Raw genomic sequence first — 15,264 nt, forward strand, 5'->3', positions numbered from 1 at the left:
TCCCTGCTAGCACCTTCTCTGTGCCTGTTCACATTGCTTCGCAGAATCGCTTTTGTGCAGAAAACAGTAACACTTGTTCAGAAGGAAAGAAAGCACAGAGCCCCAGATTTTATGTTGTCCTGGAGAGCTTGCAGAGCACTGGGGAAAGGCAGGCAGAGAATTCCCTGCTAGCACCTTCTCTGTGCCTGTTCACATTGCTTCGCAGAATCGCTTTTGTGCAGAAAACACTAACACTTGTTCAGAACGAAAGAAAGCACAGAGCCCCAGATTCTCTGTTGTCCTGGAGAGCTTGCAGAGCACTGTGGAAAGGCAGGCAGAGAATTCCCTGATAGCACCTTCTCTGTGCCTGGGAAGCAGAAGTGTTCACATTGCTTCGCAAGAATCGCTTTTGTTCAGAAAACACTATCACTTGTTCAGAACGAAAGAAAGCACAGAGCCCCAGATTTTATGTTGTCCTGGAGAGCTTGCAGAGAACTGGGGTAAGGCAGGCAGAGAATTCCTTGCTAGCACCTTCTCTGTGCCTGGGAAGCAGAAGTGTTCACATTGCTTCGCAAGAATCGCTTTTGTGCAGAAAACAGTAACACTTGTTCAGAAGGAAAGAAAGCACAGAGCCCCAGATTTTATGTTGTCCTGGAGAGCTTGCAGAGCACTGGGGAAAGGCAGGCAGAGAATTCCCTGATAGCACCTTCTCTGTGCCTGTTCACATTGCTTCGCAGAATCGCTTTTGTGCAGAAAACAGTAACACTTGTTCAGAAGGAAAGAAAGCACAGAGCCCCAGATTTTATGTTGTCCTGGAGAGCTTGCAGAGCACTGGGGAAAGGCAGGCAGAGAATTCCCTGCTAGCACTTTCTCTGTGCCTGTTCACATTGCTTCGCAGAATCGCTTTTGTGCAGAAAACAGTAACACTTGTTCAGAACGAAAGAAAGCACAGAGCCCCAGATTTTATGTTGTCCTGGAGAGCTTGGAGAGCACTGGGGAAAGGCAGGCAGAGAATTCCCTGCTAGCACCTTCTCTGTGCCTGGGAAGCAGAAGTGTTCACATTGCTTCGCAAGAATCGCTTTTGTGCAGAAAACAGTAACACTTGTTCAGAAGGAAAGAAAGCACAGAGCCCCAGATTCTATGTTGTCCTGGAGAGCTTGCAGAGCACTGGGGAAAGGCAGGCAGAGAATTCCTTGCTAGCACCTTCTCTGTGCCTGGGAAGCAGAAGTGTTCACATTGTTTCGCAGAATCGCTTTTGTGCAGAAAACAGTAACACTTGTTCAGATTGAAAGAAAGCACAGAGCCCCAGATTCTATGTTGTCTTGGAGAGCTTGCAGAGCACTGGGGAAAGGCAGGCAGAGAATTCCTTGCTAGCACCTTCTCTGTGCCTGGGAAGCAGAGGTGTTCACATTGCTTCGCAAGAATCGCTTTTGTGCAGAAAACAGTAACACTTGTTCAGAAGGAAAGAAAGCACAGAGCCCCAGATTTTATGTTGTCCTGGAGAGCTTGCAGAGCACTGGGGAAAGGCAGGCAGAGAATTCCCTGCTAGCACCTTCTCTGTGCCTGTTCACATTGCTTCGCAGAATCGCTTTTGTGCAGAAAACAGTAACACTTGTTCAGATTGAAAGAAAGCACAGAGCCCCAGATTCTATGTTGTCTTGGAGAGCTTGCAGAGCACTGGGGAAAGGCAGGCAGAGAATTCCTTGCTAGCACCTTCTCTGTGCCTGGGAAGCAGAGGTGTTCACATTGCTTCGCAAGAATCGCTTTTGTGCAGAAAACAGTAACACTTGTTCAGAAGGAAAGAAAGCACAGAGCCCCAGATTTTATGTTGTCCTGGAGAGCTTGCAGAGCACTGGGGAAAGGCAGGCAGAGAATTCCCTGCTAGCACCTTCTCTGTGCCTGTTCACATTGCTTCGCAGAATCGCTTTTGTGCAGAAAACAGTAACACTTGTTCAGAAGGAAAGAAAGCACAGAGCCCCAGATTTTATGTTGTCCTGGAGAGCTTGCAGAGCACTGGGGAAAGGCAGGCAGAGAATTCCCTGCTAGCACCTTCTCTGTGCCTGTTCACATTGCTTCGCAGAATCGCTTTTGTGCAGAAAACACTAACACTTGTTCAGAACGAAAGAAAGCACAGAGCCCCAGATTCTCTGTTGTCCTGGAGAGCTTGCAGAGCACTGTGGAAAGGCAGGCAGAGAATTCCCTGATAGCACCTTCTCTGTGCCTGGGAAGCAGAAGTGTTCACATTGCTTCGCAAGAATCGCTTTTGTTCAGAAAACACTATCACTTGTTCAGAACGAAAGAAAGCACAGAGCCCCAGATTTTATGTTGTCCTGGAGAGCTTGCAGAGAACTGGGGTAAGGCAGGCAGAGAATTCCTTGCTAGCACCTTCTCTGTGCCTGGGAAGCAGAAGTGTTCACATTGCTTCGCAAGAATCGCTTTTGTGCAGAAAACATTAACACTTGTTCAGAAGGAAAGAAAGCACAGAGCCCCAGATTTTATGTTGTCCTGGAGAGCTTGCAGAGCACTGGGGAAAGGCAGGCAGAGAATTCCCTGCTAGCACCTTCTCTGTGCCTGTTCACATTGCTTCGCAGAATCGCTTTTGTGCAGAAAACAGTAACACTTGTTCAGAAGGAAAGAAAGCACAGAGCCCCAGATTTTATGTTGTCCTGGAGAGCTTGCAGAGCACTGGGGAAAGGCAGGCAGAGAATTCCCTGCTAGCACCTTCTCTGTGCCTGGGAAGCAGAAGTGTTCACATTGCTTCGCAAGAATCGCTTTTGTGCAGAAAACAGTAACACTTGTTCAGAAGGAAAGAAAGCACAGAGCCCCAGATTTTATGTTGTCCTGGAGAGCTTGCAGAGCACTGGGGAAAGGCAGGCAGAGAATTCCCTGCTAGCACTTTCTCTGTGCCTGTTCACATTGTTTCGCAGAATCGCTTTTGTGCAGAAAACAGTAACACTTGTTCAGAACGAAAGAAAGCACAGAGCCCCAGATTTTATGTTGTCCTGGAGAGCTTGCAGAGCACTGGGGAAAGGCAGGCAGAGAATTCCCTGCTAGCACCTTCTCTGTGCCTGGGAAGCAGAAGTGTTCACATTGCTTCGCAAGAATCGCTTTTGTGCAGAAAACAGTAACACTTGTTCAGAAGGAAAGAAAGCACAGAGCCCCAGATTCTATGTTGTCCTGGAGAGCTTGCAGAGCACTGGGGAAAGGCAGGCAGAGAATTCCTTGCTAGCACCTTCTCTGTGCCTGGGAAGCAGAAGTGTTCACATTGCTTCGCAGAATCGCGTTTGTGCAGAAAACAGTAACACTTGTTCAGAAGGAAAGAAAGCACAGAGCCCCAGATTTTATGTTGTCCTGGAGAGCTTGCACAGCACTGGGGAAAGGCAGGCAGAGAATTCCTTGCTAGCACCTTCTCTGTGCCTGGGAAGCAGAAGTGTTCACATTGCTTCGCAGAATCGCTTTTGTGCAGAAAACAGTAACACTTGTTCAGAAGGAAAGAAAGCACAGAGCCCCAGATTTTATGTTGTCCTGGAGAGCTTGCAGAGCACTGGGGAAAGGCAGGCAGAGAATTCCTTGCTAGCACCTTCTCTGTGCCTGGGAAGCAGAGGTGTTCACATTGTTTCTCAGAATCGCTTTTGTGCAGAAAACAGTAACACTTGTTCAGAAGGAAAGAAAGCACAGAGCCCCAGATTCTATGTTGTCTTGGAGAGCTTGCAGAGCACTGGGGAAAGGCAGGCAGAGAATTCCCTGCTAGCAACTTCTCTGTGCCTGTTCACATTGCTTCGCAGAATCGCTTTTGTGCAGAAAACACTAACACTTGTTCAGAACGAAAGAAAGCACAGAGCCCCATATTTGCTGTTGTTCTGGAGAGCTTGCAGAGCACTGGGGAAAGGCAGGCAGAGAATTCCCTGCTAGCACCTTCTCTGTGCCTGGGAAGCAGAAGTGTTCACATTGCTTCGCAAGAATCGCTTTTGTGCAGAAAACAGTAACACTTGTTCAGAAGGAAAGAAAGCACAGAGCCCCAGATTTTATGTTGTCCTGGAAAGCTTGCAGAGCACTGGGGAAAGGCAGGCAGAGAATTCCTTGCTAGCACCTTCTCTGTGCCTGGGAAGCAGAAGTGTTGACATTGCTTCGCAGAATCGCTTTTGTGCAGAAAACAGTAACACTTGTTCAGAAGGAAAGAAAGCACAGAGCCCCAGATTTTATGTTGTCCTGGAGAGCTTGCAGAGCACTGGGGAAAGGCAGGCAGAGAATTCCCTGCTAGCACCTTCTCTGTGCCTGTTCACATTGCTTCGCAGAATCGCTTTTGTGCAGAAAACAGTAACACTTGTTCAGAAGGAAAGAAAGCACAGAGCCCCAGATTTTATGTTGTCCTGGAGAGCTTGCAGAGCACTGGGGAAAGGCAGGCAGAGAATTCCCTGCTAGCACCTTCTCTGTGCCTGGGAAGCAGAAGTGTTCACATTGCTTCGCAGAATCGCTTTTGTGCAGAAAACATTAACATTTGTTCAGAAGGAAAGAAAGCACAGAGCCCCAGATTTTATGTTGTCCTGGAGAGCTTGCAGAGCACTGGGGAAAGGCAGGCAGAGAATTCCCTGCTAGCACCTTCTCTGTGCCTGGGAAGCAGAAGTGTTCACATTGCTTCGCAGAATCGCTTTTGTGCAGAAAACAGTAACACTTGTTCAGAAGGAAAGACAGCACAGAGCCCCAGATTCTATGTTGTCCTGGAGAGCTTGCAGAGCACTGGGGAAAGGCAGGCAGAGAATTCCTTGCTAGCACCTTCTCTGTGCCTGGGAAGCAGAAGTGTTCACATTGTTTCGCAGAATCGCTTTTGTGCAGAAAACAGTAACACTTGTTCAGATTGAAAGAAAGCACAGAGCCCCAGATTCTATGTTGTCTTGGAGAGCTTGCAGAGCACTGGGGAAAGGCAGGCAGAGAATTCCTTGCTAGCACCTTCTCTGTGCCTGGGAAGCAGAGGTGTTCACATTGCTTCGCAAGAATCGCTTTTGTGCAGAAAACAGTAACACTTGTTCAGAAGGAAAGAAAGCACAGAGCCCCAGATTTTATGTTGTCCTGGAGAGCTTGCAGAGCACTGGGGAAAGGCAGGCAGAGAATTCCTTGCTAGCACCTTCTCTGTGCCTGGGAAGCAGAAGTGTTCACATTGCTTCGCAGAATCGCTTTTGTGCAGAAAACAGTAACACTTGTTCAGAAGGAAAGAAAGCACAGAGCCCCAGATTTTATGTTGTCCTGGAGAGCTTGCAGAGCACTGGGGAAAGGCAGGCAGAGAATTCCCTGATAGCACTTTCTCTGTGCCTGTTCACATTGCTTCGCAGAATCGCTTTTGTGCAGAAAACAGTAACACTTGTTCAGAACGAAAGAAAGCACAGAGCCCCAGATTCTATGTTGTCCTGGAGAGCTTGCAGAGCACTGGGGAAAGGCAGGCAGAGAATTCCTTGCTAGCACCTTCTCTGTGCCTGGGAAGCAGAAGTGTTGACATTGCTTCGCAGAATCGCTTTTGTGCAGAAAACAGTAACATTTGTTCAGAAGGAAAGAAAGCACAGAGCCCCAGATTCTATGTTGTCCTGGAGAGCTTGCAGAGCACTGGGGAAAGGCAGGCAGAGAATTCCCTGCTAGCACCTTCTCTGTGCCTGGGAAGCAGAAGTGTTCACATTGCTTCGCAAGAATCGCTTTTGTGCAGAAAACAGTAACACTTGTTCAGAAGGAAAGAAAGCACAGAGCCCCAGATTTTATGTTGTCCTGGAGAGCTTGCAGAGCACTGGGGAAAGGCAGGCAGAGAATTCCCTGCTAGCACCTTCTCTGTGCCTGTTCACATTGCTTCGCAGAATCGCTTTTGTGCAGAAAACAGTAACAGTTGTTCAGAACGAAAGAAAGCACAGAGCCCCAGATTCTATGTTGTCCTGGAGAGCTTGCAGAGCACTGGGGAAAGGCAGGCAGAGAATTCCTTGCTAGCACCTTCTCTGTGCCTGGGAAGCAGAGGTGTTCACATTGTTTCGCAGAATCGCTTTTGTGCAGAAAACAGTAACACTTGTTCAGATTGAAAGAAAGCACAGAGCCCCAGATTCTATGTTGTCCTGGAGAGCTTGCAGAGCACTGGGGAAAGGCAGGCAGAGAATTCCTTGCTAGCACCTTCTCTGTGCCTGGGAAGCAGAAGTGTTCACATTGCTTCGCAAGAATCGCTTTTGTGCAGAAAACAGTAACACTTGTTCAGAACGAAAGAAAGCACAGAGCCCCAGATTTTATGTTGTCCTGGAGAGCTTGCAGAGCACTGGGGAAAGGCAGGCAGAGAATTCCCTGCTAGCATCTTCTCTGTGCCTGGGAAGCAGAAGTGTTCACATTGCTTCGCAAGAATCGCTTTTGTGCAGAAAACAGTAACACTTGTTCAGAAGGAAAGAAAGCACAGAGCCCCAGATTTTATGTTGTCCTGGAGAGCTTGCAGAGCACTGGGGAAAGGCAGGCAGAGAATTCCTTGCTAGCACCTTCTCTGTGCCTGGGAAGCAGAAGTGTTGACATTGCTTCGCAGAATCGCTTTTGTGCAGAAAACAGTAACACTTGTTCAGAAGGAAAGAAAGCACAGAGCCCCAGATTTTATGTTGTCCTGGAGAGCTTGCAGAGCACTGGGGAAAGGCAGGCAGAGAATTCCCTGCTAGCACCTTCTCTGTGCCTGGGAAGCAGAAGTGTTGACATTGCTTCGCAGAATCGCTTTTGTGCAGAAAACAGTAACACTTGTTCAGAAGGAAAGAAAGCACAGAGCCCCAGATTTTATGTTGTCCTGGAGAGCTTGCAGAGCACTGGGGAAAGGCAGGCAGAGAATTCCTTGCTAGCACCTTCTCTGTGCCTGGGAAGCAGAGGTGTTCACATTGTTTCGCAGAATCGCTTTTGTGCAGAAAAGAGTAACACTTGTTCAGATTGAAAGAAAGCACAGAGCCCCAGATTCTATGTTGTCTTGGAGAGCTTGCAGAGCACTGGGGAAAGGCAGGCAGAGAATTCCCTGATAGCACCTTCTCTGTGCCTGGGAAGCAGAAGTGTTCACATTGCTTCGCAAGAATCGCTTTTGTGCAGAAAACAGTAACACTTGTTCAGAAGGAAAGAAAGCACAGAGCCCCAGATTTTATGTTGTCCTGGAGAGCTTGCAGAGCACTGGGGAAAGGCAGGCAGAGAATTCCCTGCTAGCACCTTCTCTGTGCCTGTTCACATTGCTTCGCAGAATCGCTTTTGTGCAGAAAACAGTAACACTTGTTCAGAAGGAAAGAAAGCACAGAGCCCCAGATTTTATGTTGTCCTGGAGAGCTTGCAGAGCACTGGGGAAAGGCAGGCAGAGAATTCCCTGCTAGCACCTTCTCTGTGCCTGTTCACATTGCTTCGCAGAATCGCTTTTGTGCAGAAAACACTAACACTTGTTCAGAACGAAAGAAAGCACAGAGCCCCAGATTCTCTGTTGTCCTGGAGAGCTTGCAGAGCACTGTGGAAAGGCAGGCAGAGAATTCCCTGATAGCACCTTCTCTGTGCCTGGGAAGCAGAAGTGTTCACATTGCTTCGCAAGAATCGCTTTTGTTCAGAAAACACTATCACTTGTTCAGAACGAAAGAAAGCACAGAGCCCCAGATTTTATGTTGTCCTGGAGAGCTTGCAGAGAACTGGGGTAAGGCAGGCAGAGAATTCCTTGCTAGCACCTTCTCTGTGCCTGGGAAGCAGAAGTGTTCACATTGCTTCGCAAGAATCGCTTTTGTGCAGAAAACATTAACACTTGTTCAGAAGGAAAGAAAGCACAGAGCCCCAGATTTTATGTTGTCCTGGAGAGCTTGCAGAGCACTGGGGAAAGGCAGGCAGAGAATTCCCTGATAGCACCTTCTCTGTGCCTGTTCACATTGCTTCGCAGAATCGCTTTTGTGCAGAAAACAGTAACACTTGTTCAGAAGGAAAGAAAGCACAGAGCCCCAGATTTTATGTTGTCCTGGAGAGCTTGCAGAGCACTGGGGAAAGGCAGGCAGAGAATTCCCTGCTAGCACTTTCTCTGTGCCTGTTCACATTGCTTCGCAGAATCGCTTTTGTGCAGAAAACAGTAACACTTGTTCAGAACGAAAGAAAGCACAGAGCCCCAGATTTTATGTTGTCCTGGAGAGCTTGGAGAGCACTGGGGAAAGGCAGGCAGAGAATTCCCTGCTAGCACCTTCTCTGTGCCTGGGAAGCAGAAGTGTTCACATTGCTTCGCAAGAATCGCTTTTGTGCAGAAAACAGTAACACTTGTTCAGAAGGAAAGAAAGCACAGAGCCCCAGATTCTATGTTGTCCTGGAGAGCTTGCAGAGCACTGGGGAAAGGCAGGCAGAGAATTCCTTGCTAGCACCTTCTCTGTGCCTGGGAAGCAGAAGTGTTCACATTGTTTCGCAGAATCGCTTTTGTGCAGAAAACAGTAACACTTGTTCAGATTGAAAGAAAGCACAGAGCCCCAGATTCTATGTTGTCTTGGAGAGCTTGCAGAGCACTGGGGAAAGGCAGGCAGAGAATTCCTTGCTAGCACCTTCTCTGTGCCTGGGAAGCAGAGGTGTTCACATTGCTTCGCAAGAATCGCTTTTGTGCAGAAAACAGTAACACTTGTTCAGAAGGAAAGAAAGCACAGAGCCCCAGATTTTATGTTGTCCTGGAGAGCTTGCAGAGCACTGGGGAAAGGCAGGCAGAGAATTCCCTGCTAGCACCTTCTCTGTGCCTGGGAAGCAGAAGTGTTCACATTGCTTCGCAGAATCGCTTTTGTGCAGAAAACATTAACATTTGTTCAGAAGGAAAGAAAGCACAGAGCCCCAGATTTTATGTTGTCCTGGAGAGCTTGCAGAGCACTGGGGAAAGGCAGGCAGAGAATTCCCTGCTAGCACCTTCTCTGTGCCTGGGAAGCAGAAGTGTTCACATTGCTTCGCAGAATCGCTTTTGTGCAGAAAACAGTAACACTTGTTCAGAAGGAAAGACAGCACAGAGCCCCAGATTCTATGTTGTCCTGGAGAGCTTGCAGAGCACTGGGGAAAGGCAGGCAGAGAATTCCTTGCTAGCACCTTCTCTGTGCCTGGGAAGCAGAAGTGTTCACATTGTTTCGCAGAATCGCTTTTGTGCAGAAAACAGTAACACTTGTTCAGATTGAAAGAAAGCACAGAGCCCCAGATTCTATGTTGTCTTGGAGAGCTTGCAGAGCACTGGGGAAAGGCAGGCAGAGAATTCCTTGCTAGCACCTTCTCTGTGCCTGGGAAGCAGAGGTGTTCACATTGCTTCGCAAGAATCGCTTTTGTGCAGAAAACAGTAACACTTGTTCAGAAGGAAAGAAAGCACAGAGCCCCAGATTTTATGTTGTCCTGGAGAGCTTGCAGAGCACTGGGGAAAGGCAGGCAGAGAATTCCTTGCTAGCACCTTCTCTGTGCCTGGGAAGCAGAAGTGTTCACATTGCTTCGCAGAATCGCTTTTGTGCAGAAAACAGTAACACTTGTTCAGAAGGAAAGAAAGCACAGAGCCCCAGATTTTATGTTGTCCTGGAGAGCTTGCAGAGCACTGGGGAAAGGCAGGCAGAGAATTCCCTGATAGCACTTTCTCTGTGCCTGTTCACATTGCTTCGCAGAATCGCTTTTGTGCAGAAAACAGTAACACTTGTTCAGAACGAAAGAAAGCACAGAGCCCCAGATTCTATGTTGTCCTGGAGAGCTTGCAGAGCACTGGGGAAAGGCAGGCAGAGAATTCCTTGCTAGCACCTTCTCTGTGCCTGGGAAGCAGAAGTGTTGACATTGCTTCGCAGAATCGCTTTTGTGCAGAAAACAGTAACATTTGTTCAGAAGGAAAGAAAGCACAGAGCCCCAGATTCTATGTTGTCCTGGAGAGCTTGCAGAGCACTGGGGAAAGGCAGGCAGAGAATTCCCTGCTAGCACCTTCTCTGTGCCTGGGAAGCAGAAGTGTTCACATTGCTTCGCAAGAATCGCTTTTGTGCAGAAAACAGTAACACTTGTTCAGAAGGAAAGAAAGCACAGAGCCCCAGATTTTATGTTGTCCTGGAGAGCTTGCAGAGCACTGGGGAAAGGCAGGCAGAGAATTCCCTGCTAGCACCTTCTCTGTGCCTGTTCACATTGCTTCGCAAGAATCGCTTTTGTGCAGAAAACAGTAACAGTTGTTCAGAACGAAAGAAAGCACAGAGCCCCAGATTCTATGTTGTCCTGGAGAGCTTGCAGAGCACTGGGGAAAGGCAGGCAGAGAATTCCTTGCTAGCACCTTCTCTGTGCCTGGGAAGCAGAGGTGTTCACATTGTTTCGCAGAATCGCTTTTGTGCAGAAAACAGTAACACTTGTTCAGATTGAAAGAAAGCACAGAGCCCCAGATTCTATGTTGTCCTGGAGAGCTTGCAGAGCACTGGGGAAAGGCAGGCAGAGAATTCCTTGCTAGCACCTTCTCTGTGCCTGGGAAGCAGAAGTGTTCACATTGCTTCGCAAGAATCGCTTTTGTGCAGAAAACAGTAACACTTGTTCAGAACGAAAGAAAGCACAGAGCCCCAGATTTTATGTTGTCCTGGAGAGCTTGCAGAGCACTGGGGAAAGGCAGGCAGAGAATTCCCTGCTAGCATCTTCTCTGTGCCTGGGAAGCAGAAGTGTTCACATTGCTTCGCAAGAATCGCTTTTGTGCAGAAAACAGTAACACTTGTTCAGAAGGAAAGAAAGCACAGAGCCCCAGATTTTATGTTGTCCTGGAGAGCTTGCAGAGCACTGGGGAAAGGCAGGCAGAGAATTCCTTGCTAGCACCTTCTCTGTGCCTGGGAAGCAGAAGTGTTGACATTGCTTCGCAGAATCGCTTTTGTGCAGAAAACAGTAACACTTGTTCAGAAGGAAAGAAAGCACAGAGCCCCAGATTTTATGTTGTCCTGGAGAGCTTGCAGAGCACTGGGGAAAGGCAGGCAGAGAATTCCCTGCTAGCACCTTCTCTGTGCCTGGGAAGCAGAAGTGTTGACATTGCTTCGCAGAATCGCTTTTGTGCAGAAAACAGTAACACTTGTTCAGAAGGAAAGAAAGCACAGAGCCCCAGATTTTATGTTGTCCTGGAGAGCTTGCAGAGCACTGGGGAAAGGCAGGCAGAGAATTCCTTGCTAGCACCTTCTCTGTGCCTGGGAAGCAGAGGTGTTCACATTGTTTCGCAGAATCGCTTTTGTGCAGAAAAGAGTAACACTTGTTCAGATTGAAAGAAAGCACAGAGCCCCAGATTCTATGTTGTCTTGGAGAGCTTGCAGAGCACTGGGGAAAGGCAGGCAGAGAATTCCCTGATAGCACCTTCTCTGTGCCTGGGAAGCAGAAGTGTTCACATTGCTTCGCAAGAATCGCTTTTGTGCAGAAAACAGTAACACTTGTTCAGAAGGAAAGAAAGCACAGAGCCCCAGATTTTATGTTGTCCTGGAGAGCTTGCAGAGCACTGGGGAAAGGCAGGCAGAGAATTCCCTGCTAGCACCTTCTCTGTGCCTGTTCACATTGCTTCGCAGAATCGCTTTTGTGCAGAAAACAGTAACACTTGTTCAGAAGGAAAGAAAGCACAGAGCCCCAGATTTTATGTTGTCCTGGAGAGCTTGCAGAGCACTGGGGAAAGGCAGGCAGAGAATTCCCTGCTAGCACCTTCTCTGTGCCTGTTCACATTGCTTCGCAGAATCGCTTTTGTGCAGAAAACACTAACACTTGTTCAGAACGAAAGAAAGCACAGAGCCCCAGATTCTCTGTTGTCCTGGAGAGCTTGCAGAGCACTGTGGAAAGGCAGGCAGAGAATTCCCTGATAGCACCTTCTCTGTGCCTGGGAAGCAGAAGTGTTCACATTGCTTCGCAAGAATCGCTTTTGTTCAGAAAACACTATCACTTGTTCAGAACGAAAGAAAGCACAGAGCCCCAGATTTTATGTTGTCCTGGAGAGCTTGCAGAGAACTGGGGTAAGGCAGGCAGAGAATTCCTTGCTAGCACCTTCTCTGTGCCTGGGAAGCAGAAGTGTTCACATTGCTTCGCAAGAATCGCTTTTGTGCAGAAAACATTAACACTTGTTCAGAAGGAAAGAAAGCACAGAGCCCCAGATTTTATGTTGTCCTGGAGAGCTTGCAGAGCACTGGGGAAAGGCAGGCAGAGAATTCCCTGATAGCACCTTCTCTGTGCCTGTTCACATTGCTTCGCAGAATCGCTTTTGTGCAGAAAACAGTAACACTTGTTCAGAAGGAAAGAAAGCACAGAGCCCCAGATTTTATGTTGTCCTGGAGAGCTTGCAGAGCACTGGGGAAAGGCAGGCAGAGAATTCCCTGCTAGCACTTTCTCTGTGCCTGTTCACATTGCTTCGCAGAATCGCTTTTGTGCAGAAAACAGTAACACTTGTTCAGAACGAAAGAAAGCACAGAGCCCCAGATTTTATGTTGTCCTGGAGAGCTTGGAGAGCACTGGGGAAAGGCAGGCAGAGAATTCCCTGCTAGCACCTTCTCTGTGCCTGGGAAGCAGAAGTGTTCACATTGCTTCGCAAGAATCGCTTTTGTGCAGAAAACAGTAACACTTGTTCAGAAGGAAAGAAAGCACAGAGCCCCAGATTCTATGTTGTCCTGGAGAGCTTGCAGAGCACTGGGGAAAGGCAGGCAGAGAATTCCTTGCTAGCACCTTCTCTGTGCCTGGGAAGCAGAAGTGTTCACATTGTTTCGCAGAATCGCTTTTGTGCAGAAAACAGTAACACTTGTTCAGATTGAAAGAAAGCACAGAGCCCCAGATTCTATGTTGTCTTGGAGAGCTTGCAGAGCACTGGGGAAAGGCAGGCAGAGAATTCCTTGCTAGCACCTTCTCTGTGCCTGGGAAGCAGAGGTGTTCACATTGCTTCGCAAGAATCGCTTTTGTGCAGAAAACAGTAACACTTGTTCAGAAGGAAAGAAAGCACAGAGCCCCAGATTTTATGTTGTCCTGGAGAGCTTGCAGAGCACTGGGGAAAGGCAGGCAGAGAATTCCTTGCTAGCACCTTCTCTGTGCCTGGGAAGCAGAGGTGTTCACATTGTTTCGCAGAATCGCTTTTGTGCAGAAAAGAGTAACACTTGTTCAGATTGAAAGAAAGCACAGAGCCCCAGATTCTATGTTGTCTTGGAGAGCTTGCAGAGCACTGGGGAAAGGCAGGCAGAGAATTCCCTGATAGCACCTTCTCTGTGCCTGGGAAGCAGAAGTGTTCACATTGCTTCGCAAGAATCGCTTTTGTGCAGAAAACAGTAACACTTGTTCAGAAGGAAAGAAAGCACAGAGCCCCAGATTTTATGTTGTCCTGGAGAGCTTGCAGAGCACTGGGGAAAGGCAGGCAGAGAATTCCCTGCTAGCACCTTCTCTGTGCCTGTTCACATTGCTTCGCAGAATCGCTTTTGTGCAGAAAACAGAAACACTTGTTCAGAAGGAAAGAAAGCACAGAGCCCCAGATTTTATGTTGTCCTGGAGAGCTTGCAGAGCACTGGGGAAATGCAGGCAGAGAATTCCCTGCTAGCACCTTCTCTGTGCCTGGGAAGCAGAATTGTTCACATTGCTTCGCAAGAATCGCTTTGGTGCAGAAAACAGTAACACTTGTTCAGAAGGAAAGAAAGCACAGAGCCCCAGATTTTATGTTGTCCTGGAGAGCTTGCAGAGCACTGGGGAAAGGCAGGCAGAGAATTCCTTGCTAGCACCTTCTCTGTGCCTGGGAAGCAGAAGTGTTCACATTGTTTCGCAGAATCGCTTTTGTGCAGAAAACAGTAACACTTGTTCAGATTGAAAGAAAGCACAGAGCCCCAGATTCTATGTTGTCTTGGAGAGCTTGCAGAGCACTGGGGAAAGGCAGGCAGAGAATTCCTTGCTAGCACCTTCTCTGTGCCTGGGAAGCAGAGGTGTTCACATTGCTTCGCAAGAATCGCTTTTGTGCAGAAAACAGTAACACTTGTTCAGAAGGAAAGAAAGCACAGAGCCCCAGATTTTATGTTGTCCTGGAGAGCTTGCAGAGCACTGGGGAAAGGCAGGCAGAGAATTCCCTGCTAGCACCTTCTCTGTGCCTGTTCACATTGCTTCGCAGAATCGCTTTTGTGCAGAAAACAGTAACACTTGTTCAGAAGGAAAGAAAGCACAGAGCCCCAGATTTTATGTTGTCCTGGAGAGCTTGCAGAGCACTGGGGAAAGGCAGGCAGAGAATTCCCTGCTAGCACCTTCTCTGTGCCTGTTCACATTGCTTCGCAGAATCGCTTTTGTGCAGAAAACAGTAACACTTGTTCAGAAGGAAAGAAAGCACAGAGCCCCAGATTTTATGTTGTCCTGGAGAGCTTGCAGAGCACTGGGGAAAGGCAGGCAGAGAATTCCCTGCTAGCACCTTCTCTGTGCCTGGGAAGCAGAAGTGTTCACATTGCTTCGCAAGAATCGCTTTTGTGCAGAAAACAGTAACACTTGTTCAGAAGGAAAGAAAGCACAGAGCCCCAGATTTGCGGTTGTCCTGGAGAGCTTGCAGAGCACTGGGGAAAGGCAGGCAGAGAATTCCCTGCTAGCACTTTCTCTGTGCCTGTTCACATTGTTTCGCAGAATCGCTTTTGTGCAGAAAACAGTAACACTTGTTCAGAAGGAAAGAAAGCACAGAGCCCCAGATTTTATGTTGTCCTGGAGAGCTTGCAGAGCACTGGGGAAAGGCAGGCAGAGAATTCCCTGCTAGCACCTTCTCTGTGCCTGTTCACATTGCTTCGCAAGAATCGCTTTTGTGCAGAAAACACTAACACTTGTTCAGAACGAAAGAAAGCACAGAGCCCCAGATTCTCTGTTGTCCTGGAGAGCTTGCAGAGCACTGGGGAAAGGCAGGCAGAGAATTCCCTGATAGCACCTTCTCTGTGCCTGGGAAGCAGAAGTGTTCACATTGCTTCGCAAGAATCGCTTTTGTGCAGAAAACAGTAACACTTGTTCAGAAGGAAAGAAAGCACAGAGCCCCAGATTTTATGTTGTCCTGGAGAGCTTGCAGAGCACTGGGGAAAGGCAGGCAGAGAATTCCCTGATAGCACCTTCTCTGTGCCTGTTCACATTGCTTCGCAGAATCGCTTTTGTGCAGAAAACAGTAACACTTGTTCAGAAGGAAAGAAAGCACAGAGCCCCAGATTTTATGTTGTCCTGGAGAGCTTGCAGAGCACTGGGGAAAGGCAGGCAGAGAATTCCCTGCTAGCACTTTCTCTGTGCGTGTTCACATTGCTTCGCAGAATCGCTTTTGTGCAGAAAACAGTAACACTTGTTCAGAACGAAAGAAAGCACAGAGCCCCAGATTTTATGTTGTCC

This window comes from Strix aluco, chromosome 9 (genome assembly GCF_031877795.1).
Source record: "Strix aluco isolate bStrAlu1 chromosome 9, bStrAlu1.hap1, whole genome shotgun sequence".
Lineage (NCBI taxonomy): Eukaryota > Metazoa > Chordata > Aves > Strigiformes > Strigidae > Strix > Strix aluco.